Genomic DNA, 9231 nt, shown 5'->3' on the forward strand with positions numbered 1-9231 from the left:
CTCAGTTCCCTCATCTGCAAAATGGGGATTAAGATTGTGAGCCCCGTGTGGGACAACCTGATTACCTTATATTTACCTCAGTGCTTAGAACAGTGCTTGGCACATAGTAAGCACTTAACAAATGCCTTTATTATGATGTACATATCTGTAATTTTTTATATTGTCTGTCTCCCCCTCTAGACTGCAATCTCACTGTGGGCAGAGACTGCATCTACTAATTCTGTTATAATGTACTCTCCCAAATGCTCTGTACAGTGCTCTGCACAAAGAAGGCACTCAATAAATACAAGTGACTGATTGATGGATGGATTAAGCTGCAGCTAAGTGGTGCTCGGTCTCCCTCACACCGGGCAGCCATACTGCCTCTCTCGGAACCCACACCAGTTCACTGTGAAGTCTCTATCTTATTCTTCCTTCTACCAGAGAAAAGCACCCCCCAGCAAGAGGCCTCCACAAAGTCTATGGACTGCAGGTGGCCTTGGACTCTCAATCACAAGGAGCCTGATATTCTGCTCCTCTAGCCAGGGCATCTCACTGATTTTTTTTTAAAAATAGTATAGTTGTCCCTGTCTTTATGGTTGCTTTAATGTTGCACTGTTTCATCACTTCTCATCTGTCTGCCTCCAGGCTTGCTTCCCTCTTATATTTTTTGATCATATTTTTTCCCAGAGCCTACAACTGTGCTCTGCCCATAGTAAGTGCTTAGTAAATGTGATGATTACACCTACCACTGCATTTTCCATTTTTAGACTTTGATAGAGATGCCCTGCCTTTTGTTACTTTCAGTTTTCCACCAGGGAGCCATTTTCCAGTAATACATTCAGCTTATTTGAGCATCTAATCATCTACTAGTACTATTAGGTAGCTATAAACTATAATAATAATGTTGGTATTTGTTAAGTGCTTACTATGTGCAGAACACAATGGTGATGATAGTATTTAATAAGTGCTTACAATGTGCCAAGCACTGTTCTAAGTGCTGAGGTAGATACAAGGTAAGCAGGTTGTCCCACGTGGAACTCACAGTCTTCATCCCCATTTTACAGATGAGGTAACTGAGGCACAGAGAAGTTAAGTGACTTGCCCAAAGTCACACAGCTGACAAGTGGCATAGCCGGGATTAAAACCCACGACCTCTGACTCCCAAGCCTGGGCTCTTTCCACTAAGCCACGCTGCTTCTCTACCTCTACCTATTACTACCTCGGGGTTGCCCCTGGAGAATTTCTAGTATTTTACCAGTCTCAACTATAGGAGAGAGAGTCAAGCAGAGGCCTATCAATTCCATTCCTAGCTTGGCCAGTGGCTAGCGAGTGGAAAGCAATCTGCTACAAGTCAAAACTCACCTGTGCTGGACAGCAGCAGCACGGAAGAGAGGAAAGGACAGACTCGGGTTTACTGCGCAGAAGGAGGAACTGGTAAACCGCTTCCGTATTTTTACCAAGAAAACTCTATGGATACAGTACCACAACGATTGCAGATGGAGAGTTCTGGGAGAGAGGTGTCCGTGATGTCGCTACGGATCGGACAAGATTTGACAGCGTCAGATGATAACTATTACTACTCATATGATTGGTGTCGGGCACTCCTGGACAGGTCCCAGGTCCTCCTAATGACAACACACTTACCTCACTGTCAGCTTGGAGAATTAGGAGGAGGAGGAGTAGAATATTATTTATTAATTGTACTCTCTGTTTCCACCCCACCTCTCAGCATCTCTACCCACTTCACCCGCTGCTGTGCTAGCTAGGCACATAGCAGACCCGGAGTTCTGGACCATAGGAGGGTAGAGAGCTTAAAGAATCCCAATTGAATTGTGAGCAATCACGTCTTAAGAGGTTGGCTGGGGTGCTGAAGCAAGTGGCTGGAAGTAGGTTGAAACAGACACATTCTCTTACAGTGTAGACGGGGAGATGGGCGTTAATATTAGGTAAATAAATTACAGATATATCAGACTGGATCAGACTGGAATAATCCTAGGTTCAGGACCTGGAGTGTTGCCAAATTGTTTTACTGCTGACATCACCACCATCCTCCCCGTCTCACAAGCCCACATTATCCTTGACTAATTTCTTTCTATCAACAGCCATATTTTGTCAACAAATCCTGTCGGTTCTTTCTTCATAAAATCTCCAGAATCCTCCCATTCTTCTCCGTCCAAAATGCTACCATATAAGTACAACCACTCATCATATCATCTTTATTACTGCATAGGCCTTCTCAGTGACCTCCCTACCTCCATCCGCTTCGCCGTCAAGTCTATACTGAATAATAATAATGATAATAATTGTGGTATTTGTTGTTCTGTGCCTCCTTTGTGCCAAGCATTGTCCTATCCTCTTTCCTCAAGCCCCTTGTCTCCCGGCATCCCCCATCCCTTGCCCTTAATGACCTGACCTTCTGCTTTAGTGAGAAAATTGACAGTACCAGACATGACCTCCCTAAAATCTCCCCAGCTCCTCCCCAGGTCCTCCCCGCTCCTGTCCCTTCTTCAACTCTCCCATCTTTCCCAGTAGTATCTCTAGAAGAGATCTCTTGCCTTCTTTCAAAATTCACCCCCTCCATCTGCACATCCAATCCCATTATTTAGCACCTTATCTAAATACTTGACCATCCCACCTTTCCTCCCTATCTTCCACTGTTTGCTCTCCACTGCTCTCAAACATGCCCATGTCTCCCATCCTAAAAAAACTCTCCCTTGACCCCTTGGGTCCCTCCAGTAATCACCCCCATCTCCCTCCTACCATTCCTCTCCAAACTCCTCGTGAGAATTGTCTCCACATACTGTCTCAAATTGCTTTCCTCCAATTCTTGCCATGACCCCCTCTGATCTGGATTCTGTCCCCTTCATTCCACAGAAAGCACCCTCTCAAAAGTCAATGATGATCTACTTCTTGCCGAATCCACCCTAATTCCTCGACCTCTCAGTCGCCTTCAGCATTTCAACCATCCTCTTTTCCTGGAAACATTATCTCATCTTATTAGATGAGATTAGATTAGATTAGAGAACACTGTCCTCTTCTGGTTCTCCTCCTAGCTCTCTGGCAGCTCCTTCTCAGTCTCTTTTCCAGACTCATCCTATGCCTCCCACCACCTAACTGTGGGGGTCCCTCGAGGTTGTCCATCCACCCACTTCCTTGGAGAACTCATTCACTCACAAGGCTTCAACTACCACCTTTATAAAGATGATATCCAAACCCACATCTTCAGCCCTGATCTCTCTCCTCTGTAGTCCCACAATTCCTCCTCACCTTCACGACATCTCTCCTTGGATGTCCTGTTGTCACCTCAAACTTAACAAATCTAAAACAGAACTCCTTATTTTCCTACCCAAATCCTGAACTTCCCCTGACTTCCCCATCACTGTAGACAGCGCCACCATCCTTCCTGTCTCACAAGCCTGTAACCTAGGCATTATCCTTGACTCCTCCCTCATTCAACCCACACATTCAATCCATCACTAAATCCTGTCAGTTGCCACTTCATAACGTTGTTAAAATCCACCCTTTCCTCTCCATCCAAAGTGCTACCTCATTAATACAATTAGTTATCCTACCCAGACTTAATTGCCTATACAGACTCAGTGACTGTATCAGCTTCCTCACTGACCTCCCAGCCTCCTATCTCCCCACTCCAGTCCACACTTCACTCTGTTGTCCGGATCATTTTTCTACAGAAAACATTCAGGGTATGTTTCCCCACTCCTCAAGAAACTTCAGTGGTTGCCCATCCACCTCTGCATCAAACAAAAACTCCTCATCATTTGCTTCAAAGCATTCAATTACCTTGCCCTCTCCTACCCCACCTTGCTACTCTCCTACTAAAACCCAGTCCACATACTTTACTCCTCTAACACTAACCTTCTCACTATTCCCGGATCCCATCTATCTCACCGCTGACCCCTCGCCCAAGTCCTGTCTCTGCCCTGGATCATCCTTCCTCCTGAAATCGAACTGATAATTACTTTCCCCCATTTCAAAGACTTATTGAAGGTAAATCTCCTCCAAGAGGCCTTCCCTGACTAAGCCATCCTTTCCTCTTCTCCCACTCCTTTCTGCAATGCCCTGACCTATTACCTTTATTCATCCCCCCTCCCAGCCCCACAGCAGTTATGTACATATCTGTAATTTATATATGTATTTATATTAATGTCTTCTTGTCTAGACTGTATTGTACTCTCCCAAGTGCTTAGTACAGTGTTCTGTACACAGTAAGCACTCAATAAATATGATTGGATGAAGGAATGAAGGAATTCCCCATGTCTGTAATTTATTTTGGTGTCTGTCTTCCCCGGTAGATTATAAACTCCTTTTGGACAAGAATCATGTCTAGTCACTCCATGGTACTCCTAGTACAGCTTTCTGCAGAGTAAGAGCTCAGTAAATACAACTAATTGTTTGGTAGTTCCCAAGTCTTCTCTGCAAAATTACCTTTACAAGAGGTTCTCCAATTAAGATGTTTAATTGGTTCCATGACATTACATTGTTAAGCAAAATCGTGAAGTATGATTTCCCCAGGGGAATAATTTACAGGGAATGAATGATTCCAAAGTTAAAAAAAAATTGACTAGAGAAATATAAATATATTTTAAAATTGTGATCAAAAACCCAATAAATATAGCTAAACAAATTAGTAGTGATGAGAATGTATGCCAATATAACATTTCAAATATATATTTTTATGTGCAGCTATTTAAATCTTTAGGGTTTTTTAAAGTGTGATATTTCACAACCTATGCAGAAAAAAGATTACGTTGTGCCTCTGTTAAAAATGCATCAAAAATTCAATGCCAAACGGAGAACAAACAGCAATTGAAATGGGCTTTTAATCTCTCTATTAAATCAGGTAAAGTACTTCAAAGCTTGAAGAGGTGGAGCAGGAGTCAGATTGTGAATGGCAGAAGGTATTTGAGCTAAAGTAAACTTCGCCAAGGTTGTAAAACCAGAATATTATTAGGACTGAGAAGGTGCTATAAGAAAGGCTGAAGTTTAAGTTCAACAACCCTGTCACGGAAGAGCAGCAGACAAAGCAGGGGCTCTCTGCCTAAGTGTTGAAGACATTTGTTGAGCATTTAGAGAGTGCAAGGTTGGTCCCTGTAATAATAATAATAATGATAATAATAATAATAATAATAATGTTAGTATTTATTAAGTGCTTACTATGTGCCAAGCTCTGTTCTAAGCACTGGGGTAGATACAAGGTAATCAGGTTGTCCCACATGGGGCTCACAATCTTAATCCCCAGTTTTCAGATGAGGGAATTGAGGCACAGAGAATTGAAGTGAATTGCTCCAGGTCACACAGCTGACAAGTGGCATAGCCGGAATTAGAATCCATGACCTCTGACTCCCAAGCCCGTGCTCTTTCCACGGTACTTCTGTAGAGACCACTTATTTAAGGACATTGCCTGTGACTTGACCCTGGACCCCAGTGGGCTCACCAAATAAAGCCAAGGAAGCTCAAATGGCTCCAGACACCCCAGGAAGAAAATAACACCGTACAAAAGCAAAGCCAGTCAGTCAGTCAATCGTATTTACTGAGTAATTACTCTATGTGGAACACCGTAGTAAGCACTTGTACAGTGCAACAGAATTGATAGACAAGATCCTTGCCTATGAGGAGCTAAAATTGGAGGGGAGGGTGGGTAGGGGGAGGCTGGAAGGCGGCATTAAAAGCTGTGTGGCCTATTTATTGGATAGAGGGGATAGTGAATACAGTAGATGGTGGAGGGACCCTGAGAGTCAGAAGGACCTGGGCTCTAATCCCAACTCTGCCACTTGTCTGCTGTGCGACCTTGGGCAAGTTACTTCATTTCTCTGGGCCTCAGTTACCTCATCTGTAAAATGGGGATTAAGACTATGAGCCCACTGGAGGACAGGGACTGTGTCCAGGACGGTTATCCAAACTAACTCGCTTTCCCTCTTCGAAGCCCTACTGAGAGCTCACCTCCTCCAGGAGGCCTTCCCAGACTGAGCCGTCCCTTTCCCTCTACCCCTCCTCCTCTCCCCATTCCACCTACTCCCTCACTCTGCTCTACCCCCTTCCCCTCCCCACAGCGCTTGTGCATATTTGTATGTATTATTTATTACTCTATTGTATTAATGATGTGTATATATCTACGATTCTATTTATCTTGATGGTATTGATGCCTGACTACTTGTTTTGTTTTGTTGTCTGTCTCCCCCTTTTAGATCGTGAGCCTATTGTTGGGGAGGGATTGTCTCTATCTGTTGCCCAATTGTACATTCCAAGTGCTTAATACAGTGCTCTGCACACAGAAAGCGCTCAATAAATACGATTGAATGAATGAATCCAGTATCTACCCCTGTGCTTAGTACAGTGCCTGGCATATAGTAAGTCCTAAACAAAGACCACAATTATTGTTACTGTTATTATTATAATATTGTTGTCATTATTATTACTATTGTTATTAAAATACATTTGGGATGGGGAAATAGTAGAGTATAAGGCTGTGTTCATCAGTGCTGTGATGTTTATCAGAGTGCTTAAACAGTACAAGCCAAGAGCATAGTTGGCACAGAGGGGTAATCTGCAAGCTGTCTGCGGGCAGGGAATGTTAGTTATCCTGCTATTTCGTACTCTCCCAAGTGGTTAGTACAGTGCCCTGCACAGAGTAAGCACTCAATAAATATGATTGATTGATTGAATGAGGGTGGACATATGATATCACCACCTCAGAATGCTTCTGGGCTTCTGCACTCCAGCCAGGCCAAACGGTGGCTCCAGAGGAAGGAGGGTCCAAGATCCAGGCTCACCTCTGCATCCTCTGGGCCTCCGCAGGAAGGAGGAGAGGGATAAGGCCCATCCAAATCCCCGAGAGGTCCAAGGGGTAGGAGATGTTTTGGGATAGACAGGTGGCTGGGGATGTCTCCGTCTGCCAGAAACCAAACGCCAACCTCTCTCTTCATTTTTAATGGTGCTGCTGCTTTTGTTCCAAGCAAGCTTCCTGGGAGAGCTGCTTCTTCATTCAAAGCTGAAGCAAAATGTTTATGCACCTCCCCCCTGGGCCCTGACTGCTGTGGTGAACAAAGATAATAATCAAAATTGTGGTATTCTTTAAGTGCTTACTCTGTGCAGAACACTGTGGTAGATATGGTAAATGCAGAATGGACACAGTCCCTGTCCCACATGGGCTCACAGTACAGGCAGGAAGGGAGGCCTGACAGGCATTGAGTCCCATTTTACAGAAAGCGAAGGACAGAGAAGTTAAGTGACTTGGCCAAGGTCACACAACAGACAAGTGATGGAACTGGGATGTCCTTTGACTCCCAGGGCCATGCTCTTTCCACTAGGCCATAATGCTTCCCTAATCTGAAGATTAAAGCCAGAGTCACTAAGAGCAAAAGAAACCATTTCCCAGACCAACCTATAAGGCAAAACACACCAGATGTCAAACATCTTGAGAACAGGGATCATAACCTCATACTTCTTAAGTTTGTGCCCCATGTCCCTGCAGGACTCTGCATTAAGTAGATATTTCCTCAATTCTGTCGAAAATGACGCAGACAGTTACTATCCTACCTAACAGCCTGTCTACATAACCTTTACCTTAAGGTTTTTTTCACCACTCCGGGTTAAAAAGCGTCAATTAGAATAATGATACCATTTCCTATTTATTCAGCTGAAAATGGGAAAATAGAGGCCTTATGAAACTTGGACTGGGTAGTTTTTTTTTTCTTTCTAACAGATATTTGTTGTTCTCTTTATTTTTGCTAATGTGAAGGAATTGGTGCAAACATAGTTTCAATTGTTTGGGTCTGTTTGTAACAGACAAAAAAAACCCTATTGAATGTCAACTTATCCCTAGTTTTAATTGTGTAATAAGGAAGTGGAAAAACAAACCAGCATTGTGCATTAATAGGGAACTTTACTTGGCAGAGGTCTTATCATTCCAAGGAGTAAACATGCCATTTAGAAAACTCTTTCAGGAAAGACACGATCTCCAAGATAACTACAAGAGCTTGGGAAATCCAAATATGATACTTGATCACTATAGTCTTTAGGCCGGGGTCATAATGGACGTCATACTTTTAACTACTGCCATTCCTCATTTCCTCTTTTCAGTTGAAGGTTAGTTCACTGAAGGAACTGAAGCAGCCAGATCTTCATTTTGGAGACATGTTTCTTTTAGATATTATCGGCCCTTCAATCTATCTGACTGTTCACCAATTAAATTAGTCTGATAGAACTTGTTCTTGCCTACATCCAGGTCTTTTTCAACAGCCTCATTTGTCTGGGGCGGTGACATTTTGCAATGACCCCCGTGTGACACGTGATGCCCTGAAAGATGATATTAGAACTGTCTCCCTGATCTAGAGCCTGGCTCAGACCTCCTCATTCCCCAAGCTGGCTCTCCGGTACTATTCTTCCTATGCCTGGAATTGCTCCCATTAAGAATTGTTAATCTCCCCGCTATTAGGACTAGCTAATTTGTGGGGTTCTTGGATACTGCTGGAAGTATTTTAGCCTTGGTGGAAAATGTTTTCTCAGACACAGAGAGTGAGGGTCCTCCTGGTCCAGGTCAGCTCCCGCAAAATCCATGGTTTTGGGGGGACAAGAGAACTGGTGGAGTACAATAATAATAATGATGATAATTGTGGTATTTGTGAAGCACTGTACTAAGCACTGGGGTGGATACAAGCAAATCGGGTTGGACACAGACATAGGGCTCACAATCTCAACACCCATTTTACAGTTGAGGGAACCAAGGCACAGAGAAGTGAAGTGACTTGCCCAGTGTCACACAGCAGACAGTTGGCAGAGCTGGGATTAGAACCTCCTCCCCAGGCAGGCCTCTTTCTGTCTCCCAGGCCCGTGGTCGAAACATTTGACCATGCTGTTTCTCTGGTATATTCTAGGCTAAATCAATTGAAAGAAAATACAATGGTTTGTACCTCAGCTCAGTCTTTAACTGCTCTCCTGGCAGAGCTTCTCTCATGCAGAACAATCAGGGGCAGCAGTAGCAAAGAAATGAGGAGGAAACACATTTGGTAAAGCTCTGCCTGTGTTAGAAGTGATGTTCTTTGCTTTGGTACAGATGAGGTCAGGAAATAATTCCACTTCTAGCCTATGCTCTCCAGTTTGAGGACTAGTAATGAATGAGCTCCATGTAAATAGCACTTTCATGTCAGAAGGTTCCGGTGCTACTGGCTTATAAAAGTTCCCAGAAGTTTAATGTTGTATCTTCTAGGGACCAACAAAACAGGGTGTACA

At 43.7% G+C, this 9231-nt stretch overlaps 1 non-coding gene across 1 annotated transcript; it reads left to right on the plus strand.

Moving 5' to 3' along the window:
* The first annotated feature begins 1196 nt into the window (after positions 1-1196).
* LOC114817561 lies at positions 1197-1334 on the plus strand. The gene has a single exon (XR_003765424.1). It is a non-coding gene; the product is annotated as a small nucleolar RNA SNORA7 (small nucleolar RNA).
* Positions 1335-9231: the final 7897 nt, after the last annotated feature.

The sequence above is a fragment of the Ornithorhynchus anatinus genome, chromosome 16 (genome assembly GCF_004115215.2).
Source record: "Ornithorhynchus anatinus isolate Pmale09 chromosome 16, mOrnAna1.pri.v4, whole genome shotgun sequence".
NCBI classification, from domain to species: domain Eukaryota; kingdom Metazoa; phylum Chordata; class Mammalia; order Monotremata; family Ornithorhynchidae; genus Ornithorhynchus; species Ornithorhynchus anatinus.